Source organism: Pelodiscus sinensis, chromosome 12 (assembly GCF_049634645.1).
Source record: "Pelodiscus sinensis isolate JC-2024 chromosome 12, ASM4963464v1, whole genome shotgun sequence".
NCBI lineage: Eukaryota > Metazoa > Chordata > Testudines > Trionychidae > Pelodiscus > Pelodiscus sinensis.
Window position 1 is genome coordinate 33149306 of NC_134722.1, and position 10444 is coordinate 33159749.

The following is a 10444-nucleotide window of genomic DNA, read 5'->3' on the forward strand; positions in this document are numbered from 1 at the left end:
GTTAGATATCACCTTACCTCAGCAACACAATTGGTCAGGTCCTCACTGTTGTACTCAGCCATCTATTAAAAACTACTAAAATGTATGAGCAAGCATTGGTCTAGGCATGTGAAAGAATTGTGTTATCATACTGGCATGATATTCAACATGAACGTTGCAGCCCTGATAGGAGACTTGCTCATGTCACAGGTGCCCTGTTGGGTGAGAGCCGCAGTTCTCAAAGACTGAGTGTCTTCACCTTGGATGACAGCAGGAGAGGCTCCCTATCAATGACAGGGGCATGTTGGGATGGTCATTCCATCTTTGGAAGGGTGTTAATTCCTATGGGTTGGGCTCCTGAATTGGGGGCTCAGCCCATCCACCCAATCCCATTCTCATGTCGCGGACACCTATGTAGCATCTAGAATTCTGGGTATGTAATAAGGGCCAGAGATAACTATATAGCTTTCCCATGAGACCAATGTTCCAACCTGGGAGGATGGGTTTTGTTTATGGAAAACCTGGAGTCAGGACAAGCCCTATCTCAAATGTTGGGACCTGACTTAATGGTGTATGTAATGCTTAATTTAATGGGTGCTATAACAGTGAGGAAGAACTCCACTACTTGGTGTGGTTCGGGTCATTAACTTTGGCTGGCAAGCCTGGCTTAGACATCTCGTTCTTCCTATTGTGTTATGCCTAATGGAAGATATTATGAAAGAAATGGTAAGGCAATTACCATAGTGAATAGTGATTCAGTGAATAGAAGGGTTTGCTATTATGGGAACAGAGATTCCATGGGGATGGATTTGGGTTGTGTTCTCACAATGAGTATGGGGACTTATTATTATTTTTATTGTAGATATCATTATGTATTAAAGGTTTAGGCTATGTCTAGACTGGCATGATTTTCTGCAAATACTTTTAACGGAAAAGTTTTTCCATTAAAAGCATTTGCGGAAAAGAGCTTCTAGATTGGCACGGATGCTTTTCCGCAAAAGCACTTTTTGCGGAAACGCATCCATGCCAATCTCAACGTGGTTTTGCACAAGAAAGCCCCTATCACCGTTTTCACCATCGGGGCTTTTTTGCGCAAAACAATTTTTAGCTGTCTACACTGGCCCTCTTGTGCAAAAACATTTCCGGAAAAGGGCTTTTGCCTGAACGGAAACGTCAAAGCATTTGCGCAAGAAGCACTGATTTCGGACAGTAGAACATCAGTGCTTTTGTGCAAAATCAAGTGGCCAGTGTAGACAGCTGTTGCTTTTGCGGAAAAACTTGCCAGTGTAGATGCAGCATGTACTCTTTAATTCTTTTACCAAAATAGCAGTTAATTAAGTGTTGATAAGGTCAATTATTGCTCCTAATAAATACAAGGAAGTGGTGTTAGTGGGGTCTAAGAATTGTTCTTAGCCCCGAAACCAAGTGGGGGAGCTGAAGGGTATGCTTGTGTTCATTTTAAACAAAATGTGATTTAGAATGTGTGTATGCATAAAGAAGCATTCTGTGGCTCATGATCCTTGGAACATTCTGGAAAAAGGCCAAGGGAGGGCGGTGAGCTCAACATGTGGAGTGGAGAAGTATAAGCATGTGATAAACAAATCCATATATGGAAATGTTAAATATGATTGGCCAAAGGTTTATGTTATGTAACTTGTTATGTAACTGCCATGTGCTATAAAATAGCAAGGGGAGGGGCTCCTTGCTCGAGGGTCTCTGGCTGATTTTTGTACCAGGGGCTCTCCCTTTGTGCACATTGAATAGAGTCTTGTTGAATTGAATGAAGTATTGAAGACCCTTGATTCTGCCTGGCATCTGACTCATTTGGTTATTGGGTAACACAAAATCCCAACAGCCAGTATGGCCATTCTTGTGTTCTTACGTTTTTAACTGTTAGCAGACATTTATGGAAGCAAGAAAATAGGTGGCACATATTTTTGCTGATAATACCTATGGGTATGTCTACACTACAATGTTAGTTCGAACTAACGGACGTTAGTTTGAACTAACGTTCATAGGCGCTACACTAGCGCTCCGCTAGTTTGAATTTAAATTGAACTAGCGGAGCGCTTAGTTCGAACTAGGAAAACCTCATTTTACGAGGATTAAGCCTAGTTCGAACTTACTAGTTCGAATTAAGGGGTGTGTAGCCCCTTAATTCGAACTAGTGGGAGGCTAGCCCTCCCCAGGTTTCCCTGGTGGCCACTCTGGCCAACACCAGGGAAACTCGTATGCCCCCCTCCTGGCCCCGGACCCCTTAAAGGGGCACGGGCTGGCTACGGTGCCCGTGCCAGGTGCAAGCCTGCCAGCACCCAGCCAGCAGACCCTGCACCTGGCACGGCACAGAGCCACCCACCCGATGTCCCCCAGCGTACCCCGTCTTCCCGAGACCAGGCTGGCGGCTCCCGGGAGCTTGCCCGGGACCGCAAGAGGCGGGCACCTTCCTGGGCTAGTGCGGACATCGTGGACATCGTCCACGATCTCCGCACTAGGCACAGGAAAGTGGCCAACTAGGGCAGGAGAGCTGCCAGCCTGGCCACCCAGGAGCAGCAGTGCATGAAAATCAAGGGGGTCCACTGAGACCCCTGACCCTGAGCCCTGAGCTTACAATGGCCGTCCTGGGTCAGACCAAAGGTCCATCTAGCCCAGTAGCCTGTCTGCCGACAGCGGCCAACCCTAGGGACCCTGGAGGGGATGGACCGAAGACAGTGACCAAGCCATTTGTCTCGTGCCATCCCTCTCCAGCCTTCCACAATCCTTGGGCAGGGACACCACTCCTACCCCCTGGCTAATACCACTCATGGACCCAACCTCCATGACTTGATCTCACTTCCCTTTCATCTCTGTTCTAGTTCCAGCCTTCACAGCCTCCTGCAGCAAGGATTTCCACCGGTTAACTATTTGCTTTGTTAAGAAGAACAACTTTCTCTTACTAGTTTGAAGCCTGCTACCCATTCCTTTCCTTTGGTGTCCTCTAGTCCTTCTTTATGGGAACTCATGAAGAACTTTTCTGTATGCACCCTCTCCACCCAACTCCTGCTTTTAGAGACCTCTATCCTGTCCCCCCTCCGTCTCCTCTTTTCTAAGCTGAGAAGTCCCAGTCTCTGTAGCCTCTCTTCATCTGGGACCTGTTCCCAACCCCTGATCATGTTAGTTGCCCTCCCCTCTCCCAGCCTTTCTCTTCCCCGCTCCCACCTCCTTTTCCCAGTCTCCCCCAGTTTTGTTCAATAAAGACAGATTCCATTTTTGACCACAATTGTCCTTTATTTTGTACATCAAGAAAAGGGGCTAGGGAAGGGTAAGTAGAAGGAGGTGAGGGGGAAATGGGGTACGAGCCCCTAATGGGGAGGATTGGGCTGGCTCTGCGGGCTTCTGGGGATGGAAGCTCTCCTGCAGCCCCCCAATTGTCCCCTCTCCCCAGATGGCAGCCTGCGGCAAGTGCAGCCGGGCTGATGGCCGAGTGCTGTGATGTGCCCAGTGTGGGCACTCCGGGCACTCCAAGCCAGGACTGGTTTTCAAGCGGGGCACCCCTGAGAACTGTCTGTCCGGGGTGGGGGTCAGGTCCCTTTAAGCGCAGCCCTCGGCTAGCCTGAGACAGCATCTCCACGCTGTAAGTCCTCCTCTGATGCCCTGCCGGCACTGCTTCCGGCCATCCTTAACCCCGGTTCAGGGTCCACTTAATGTGGACATGCTAGTTCGAATTAGCAAAACGCTAATTCGAACTAGTTTTTAGTTCTAGACGCGTTAGTTCGAATTAGCTTAGTTTGAATTAACTAATTCGAACTAAGTTAGTTCGAATTAGCGCTGTAGTGTAGACGTACCCTATGTGCCTTTGTTATTACCATGTATTACTGTATTATTTTAATAGCATTTCCTTATAGAACAGAGATTGGTTGCAATGATAAAAATTATAGTGAGTAGCACTAGTATGGCATTTCATATGTACAATCCACTGAACAATTCATGAGGTAGATGAATAAATAAAATGTGCACCCACAGTCTTCCTCTGTGGCATCTCCATTGTTGATGTTTTGCAATTACACTGTAACTTATTTTGCATGATCCTCTGCTAATCTCTTTGAGGATGAATAGTATCTTTGATCCAGCCACAATTCCACATAGCCCATCAAAAATCTTCTTTTTCTATCTCATTTTTAATGCCATTTAATTTCTCTTCCAATGCCTGTAAACATGCACTGCCTTCTGTACCCTTTAAAATGTGTCCTGCAAATCCAATATCTCTTCATAAAGATAAAATCATCTCCAATACATTTTTATTGGTTACTTGGTATTTTAAGAATTCTTTTATAAAGCTATAAGTCAAAGAACTGTAGTTTCTTTATTGTCTATTTTTGAATGTCTATGTTTCATAGCTATAATTGAACACAGAGCAAATGTAAATATTTTGAGTCACAATTTAGTTTTCAAATTTATGTCCCTTTTAATCAGAGGTTCAGTTTTGCTCTTCTGGTGGTGACTTCCAATCTTCCACCTTCTGTAATAATACTTCTTAACGGCAGTAATTTCTCATTCGATATATGGCTGTGTCATTCATTGGAAGTGAGAATGTTTTTCCACAGTTCTTGTCTATTACCACAGTTTTTGTCTTGTTCACATTCTTTGACTATTTCCTTTTCTATAGTCGTATATAGTCTGCACTAACTTCATCAGACTGTCCTTTGAATCAGCAATGTCTTTCACATTGAGAATGTAATTCACTAATTTTCTATTCATCTTACTTCTTATGTGCAGGAAGTGAGGGTGCTGCAGCAATTCCAAGTTTTGGGTGTCCCAGCCCTGAGTTTCTGCTGCCTGGCGTCTTGGCTGCCAGGCCCACTGTTGCCAAGTGGCTCTAATGCCAGCACTGCTTCCTGCTCAGTCACAGGGCCCTGCATTCTGTTTGGCGCCCGGTCCTTGCTAGCTGCTGACCTCAGCCTAAGAGGGTAGTGAAGGCATAATAGAGAAAGGTAAGGTGCAGCTCAGAACCCCAATGCCAAAAACTGTTCCACTGCACTGATCTTAATACCTTCTACTCATGTGAATTCATGAAACACTTTCTATAATTGTTGAATAGAGCCAGAAACATTATGTAACCTTTTCTCAGTTCTTTCCTGTGTTCTTTTTCATCTTCTATTATAGTCACATTCTGATTCTAATATTCTTGTATTATGCAGAGTTCATATTCATCAATCTTTACAGACCTTACTGTGTTGAGCAAGCCATTTTATAGGTGGGGAAACCAATGCTGAAATCATGACTTTGCCAAGGCCATCCAGTGAGTCAGTGGTAAAGAGGGATTAAAATTCAAAATTATCTGGATAGAAACCTGTCCTCATTCCTACAGATGGCTGATTTTTAACCTTTTCTATACCATGACAACAGTTAGATACCTTTTATGACACTGGCTTGTGTGCCAGAAAATACTCTTACAACAGAAGTTGTTTTATGACTCTCTTCCCGGAGTATAGAAAATGAAGGTAGTCAAGGCCGGTCCTAACCAGTTGATGGCCCAGGGAAAAAAAATCTGTTGAGCAAAAAAAAAAAAAGGCCAGGGGTCGGGCCAAAATGCACTAGCAGCCCCTTTCATTGCTATGTCCCCCAAACAGGCTTCCATAGGGCTCTGTCAGTGGCACCTTAAAAATGGTGGCCCTGGGCAACTGCCCAGCTCGCCCACCCCTAAGACCAGCTCTGAAGGTTGTCATGACCCCTTGAAATGTATCATTTGCCTCAGATTGAGGTTCCCTACTCTTCTAGACCTTGCTGCTCCACTGGACTGGTGTTCATGATATGCAAATTTCAAATTACTTGGAAATTTGGTTCAGCCTGAACATGCATCCCAATGTTGATGTTGCTCCATAGCATATTTTCACTGTTTTGAGATCTTCATTTACATAGGCCATGTCTACATTAGGAACTTACTTCAAAATAACTAAATTTTAAATAATAACTCCCAAAATAACTATTTCAAAATAAGCTTATTCCCCGAGGAAAGCAGGCGTACAGACTTCGAAATAACCAGCCCATTATTTTGAAATAACAGGCTTGGTAGTGTGGACGCTCCACTTGCTATTTCAAATTAAGAGGGTTATTTTGAAATAACTCCCTAGTGTAGACTAGGACATGGTGTCTTTGGGATGGAGGGAAGGTTAATCCACTGAGTAACAGGTATGTTAGATGCCTGTCTCATCCTTGTCTTGGGAACTACAAAGGGTACGTCTAGACGGCAGGCTTTTGTCAACAGAAGTTTTGTCGACAGATACTGTCGACAAATCTTCTATCATCAAAGAGCGTCTAGACTACATTCAGTTCTGTTGACAAAGCAAGCCACTTTATCGACATGAGAGTGTAGACGCAAAGGACAGTGTAGATGCAATAATGCCATCTGCCGACAGAACTCTGTTGACAAAAGGAGTTAATCTTCATAGAATGAGGTTTACAGCCGTCGACAAAACTGCTGAGTTCTGTCGATGTTATGTCGACAGAACTCAGCAGCAGTGTAGACGCAGGTATAGTTTTGTCTACAAAAGTCCACTTTTGTCGACAAAACCCTGTAGTCTAGATACACCCAAAGCGCTGTAACCCCTACTGTTTTCTTTCAAAATCTAAGCCCGTAATTAAAAAGCCTCACCACAAATTTGGTGATGTAAGGGAAGTTATATATGACATTTTTGGAAAATACATTGTTTAGGATAGTCTGATATGCCTTGTCTACCACATTTTGGACTGTGTGAACCTAGTCTTCCAACCAAGTATCCATGTGATTCACAATGTTATTATCAGTGTAGATGGTACTCATTGTACAGTCAGACAAGAGAATTAATTAAAAAGCTCATTCAGTGTTTGACAACTAGAAAAAGCCACTGTTCTGGTGCTTATTCCAATAACCATTCTTAAATTAATCTCCAGCTATGAATCTAGCTATTGTTTGAACACACTAAACACTTGTTTCTGAATCACACCTGGAAATCCCTCGGTCAGCTGTATTAGCTCAGTGAGACCCATGTTGCAGGCAAAAACTAATCTGCTTGCTTTCTGTCATCCTGCTTGAGATTTACAGATCAGCCATCCTTACATCTCATTAATTGCACCAATCATTACACTTAGAAGTACTGTACTTGTATTTGCTGAACCAACTTTTGTCCTGTTTCTAGCTCTGACTTCAGTGGGAGTAGAAGATGCTCAGTACTTCTCAGCAAATAGGCAACTCCCAGCAGGATCTGGCTTTTCATTAAAGTACAAATTAAATTTACTTTAGGTCTGGATCCTGAGATTTTATGTACCCACACTGTAGCAGTTTAGCTCTAGTCCTCACAGAATCAGGGCATTAATTGGCACAAATAGGATAATAATCAAGATTGCTGGTCATCAATTACTCCATGCAAAGTTATGTTTAGAAACTGATAGCATTTAAAGGGTCTCTCATTTGGATTAAATCAAGTTGCTTAAATATTTATAAAGCTTTATGGCACAAGTTACATAAAGTATTTGCCTTATGCATAGGCAATGGAAGTATGAGTAAAGTACAACCTGAGCTCAACACTCATTTCCAGAGTAGTACATTTTGTTTGCATTAAAAAAAACTATTGCTTTATGTGAAAGACCCTAAAGGCTTAGTATAAAACATGACTGGAATGAATATAAAGAAAAACTTTCTGTCTCATTAGATGGTCTGAGTTTCAAAATCTGTTCTAAAAGTGTTGTAAAGTGTGCAGTGTTGTAGATTAATGCACTGAATACATTTCCACAGTGCTTGATGTGTTTCATAAAAGGTCCATTTCAAGAGTGTGCTGCATTATAGGTGAACAGTCGCAGTAAATAATCTTGTTACAGAAACCTAAGCAATTTTTACAAGGCGTATTTCTGGCTGACTGAACAATTTATTCTCCAGATGTCACATTGCATTTTTCCAATATAAAATGAAACAGCTTTTTTTTTTTTTTTTTTTTTTAGGCAGACTGTTTTGTTTGGAGAGACTAGAACAAAGGATACCTACTTAAACACAATAATCTATTATTAAAATCTGTTACTATAAAATTATCATACATAAATGTTCATAGTTTATCATTTAATTTGGTTTAAGTGATTGCTTCAACAACTAGGCTTTCCTGAGGATGCTTGCATGTACTTCAAAAAATAAAAAACAGGTACATGGGCTCTCCAAACTGATACTGAATATTGATCCTGAAGGTTTTTGACACTTAAATAGTTCTGAGTGTGGCGAAGCTCGCCTCATACCATATTGTGCCTCTAATAAACTCATATAATGTGATGTAATCTTTCAGGGATTATAACCTAATGTAACATGACATAATGTCAAAAAACTAAAGCAGTTTAAAACAATGTTTTAGATTATATAGTTATAAATTTAGGTAGTGTAAATTCCAAGCCAGCTTTCTGAGTGAAGTTTATTGGCTACAGAAAACATCATGAATATTTCCATGGAAAGCTCTGATGCTGAAGAAATCTATGGAAAATCAGCCATGTATATTCTCAGAGAGAATATGAAGAAAGAATGCTGTATAACTATGACCAAAAACCTTTATAGAAGTTGTTATCCTTGCTATAAATTAGAAGATATATAGCAAAGTGGTTGCACAAGATAAATTTTTTAAAATTTTATTAATAAAATTCCCCTCTCCACCCATTTCCTATTAATTTCTAAAGCTGTGGTAACTGTGTCTCTGCCTACTTACCTATCAATCTAGGCTTTTATAATAGTGCCAAACAGCTGAGCCCTAGAATTGTTTGACTACTGCCAAGATCAGTTTCGAAAGATCTGCAAAATATTGGTGTCAAAACCAATGAGTTCCTTTGTCTTGAAGTTCTAAAAATTTCAGCTTTGAATTAATTTGGTTTTCAGAAGAGATGGACTCGGGCTGAAAAGTTTTACTTTCATTCAGCCCTAACTCTGGTTTTCATATGTTGAAATCTCTATGAACACACAGTCTTGGGTTCTCACAGTATTGGCTTCTCTGCTAGGTCCAGAAATAGAGGACAATAGCAGTGTTGGCAAATACCAAGGCCGTGTCCAGACTCAGGGGTTTTTTCGGGAAAAGTAGCCTTTTCCCGAAAAAACTTCCCCTGCGTCCAGACTCAAGCCGCGTTCTTTCGAAATTATTTCGAAAGAACGCAGCTTTTCTTTCGATGGCGGTAAACCTCGTTTCACGAGGAAGAACGCCTTCTTTCGAAAGTTCCTCTTTCGAAAGAAGGCGTTCTTCAATGTAAAGAGGCCGTCTTCGAAAGAGAGCATCCAGACTCGCTGGGTGCTCTCTTTCGAAAAAGCGGATTTCTCTTTCGAAAGATCCGCCTGCAGTCTAGACGCGATCTTTTGAAAGAGGCTCTTTCGAAAGATGCTTTCGAAAGAGCCTCTTTCGAAAGAAGCCTGCAGTCTAGACATAGCCCAAGTGACTTGCCTTATCTGATTGTTGTTTTTTTTCTTGAAAGATGTTCATACTCAAAAGTAACCAGCGGACAGCAGCCTCACAAAACACATGAATATCCAGGAGGAGCACCATTTTGTAGAGATTTAATAAAATTGGAGCATACTATTACTTCTATTGTAACACTTCAACTTTATCTGATGTTTGAGGTAAATGTTTTGCACATGTCTAATGTCCATAGATTCACATGTTTCCATCATGACTCATTAACAAATCTGAGTATATAGTATATGTATAACATTAAAGTACAGCTGGAGAAGACTATGTTGTGGATAAAGCAAATGCTTCAAATCAAACTTTCCCCTCTAGTATACACCTGAGGCTTGCTTCTTGGCAGTGTGTCTGGCTCTAACATAGAACACATATATTTAAAACAACTTGGGATTTTTGTTCTCATTTTAATTCCCCACCTTTTTCATTCCTTACATGCTTATATCTCCTGGATGCCTTTATATGTACAAAACTGAAGAAATTACATGACAAGGAAAGCCAAAAGCACACAACATATACATATCATAGCTCATATACAAATGTAGAAGTAAAAAAGTAGAGGGGTGCAGTTCTTTTGTGACCTCTAGCTTTAGAAGAGTGAGTCAACAGGTTGAAATAATGGCTGGTTCTTGGTGATGGATTTATGCTGAGCACATAATAAAAAGAACAGATTCAGTTTCTTGAGGTTTATATTTAAGCAAACTTCAGGGCAAGCTTTACACTGTACAATCAAAAGCACTGTTGCCATACAGCAGAGGAGAAGGCAAAATATACTGTAAGAGTCATGATCACAACATTTAGGCTATGTCTAGACTGCAAGCCTCTTTTGAAAGGGAGCGCCTAGACTACAACCAGTATTTTCGAAAAAGCAAGCCTCTTTTTGAAAAGAGAGCACCCAGGCAGTCTGGATGCTTTCTTTCAAAAAAGCACAGTTTGCATTACATAGCGCTTTCGAAAAAGGTGTTTTTCCTCGTAAAACAAGGTTTTCCATGGTCGAAAAACCTGCCACGTTCTTTTGATTTACTTTCAGCAGT

General features: G+C 41.5%; 1 long non-coding RNA gene across 1 annotated transcript; it reads left to right on the forward strand.

Annotated features, from left to right (window-relative positions):
- The first annotated feature begins 471 nt into the window (after positions 1–471).
- On the forward strand, positions 472–9573 carry LOC112545470 (uncharacterized). Its single transcript, XR_003088932.2, has 3 exons — positions 472–705; positions 4732–4946; positions 9424–9573. It is a non-coding gene; the product is annotated as an uncharacterized LOC112545470 (long non-coding RNA).
- Positions 9574–10444: the final 871 nt, after the last annotated feature.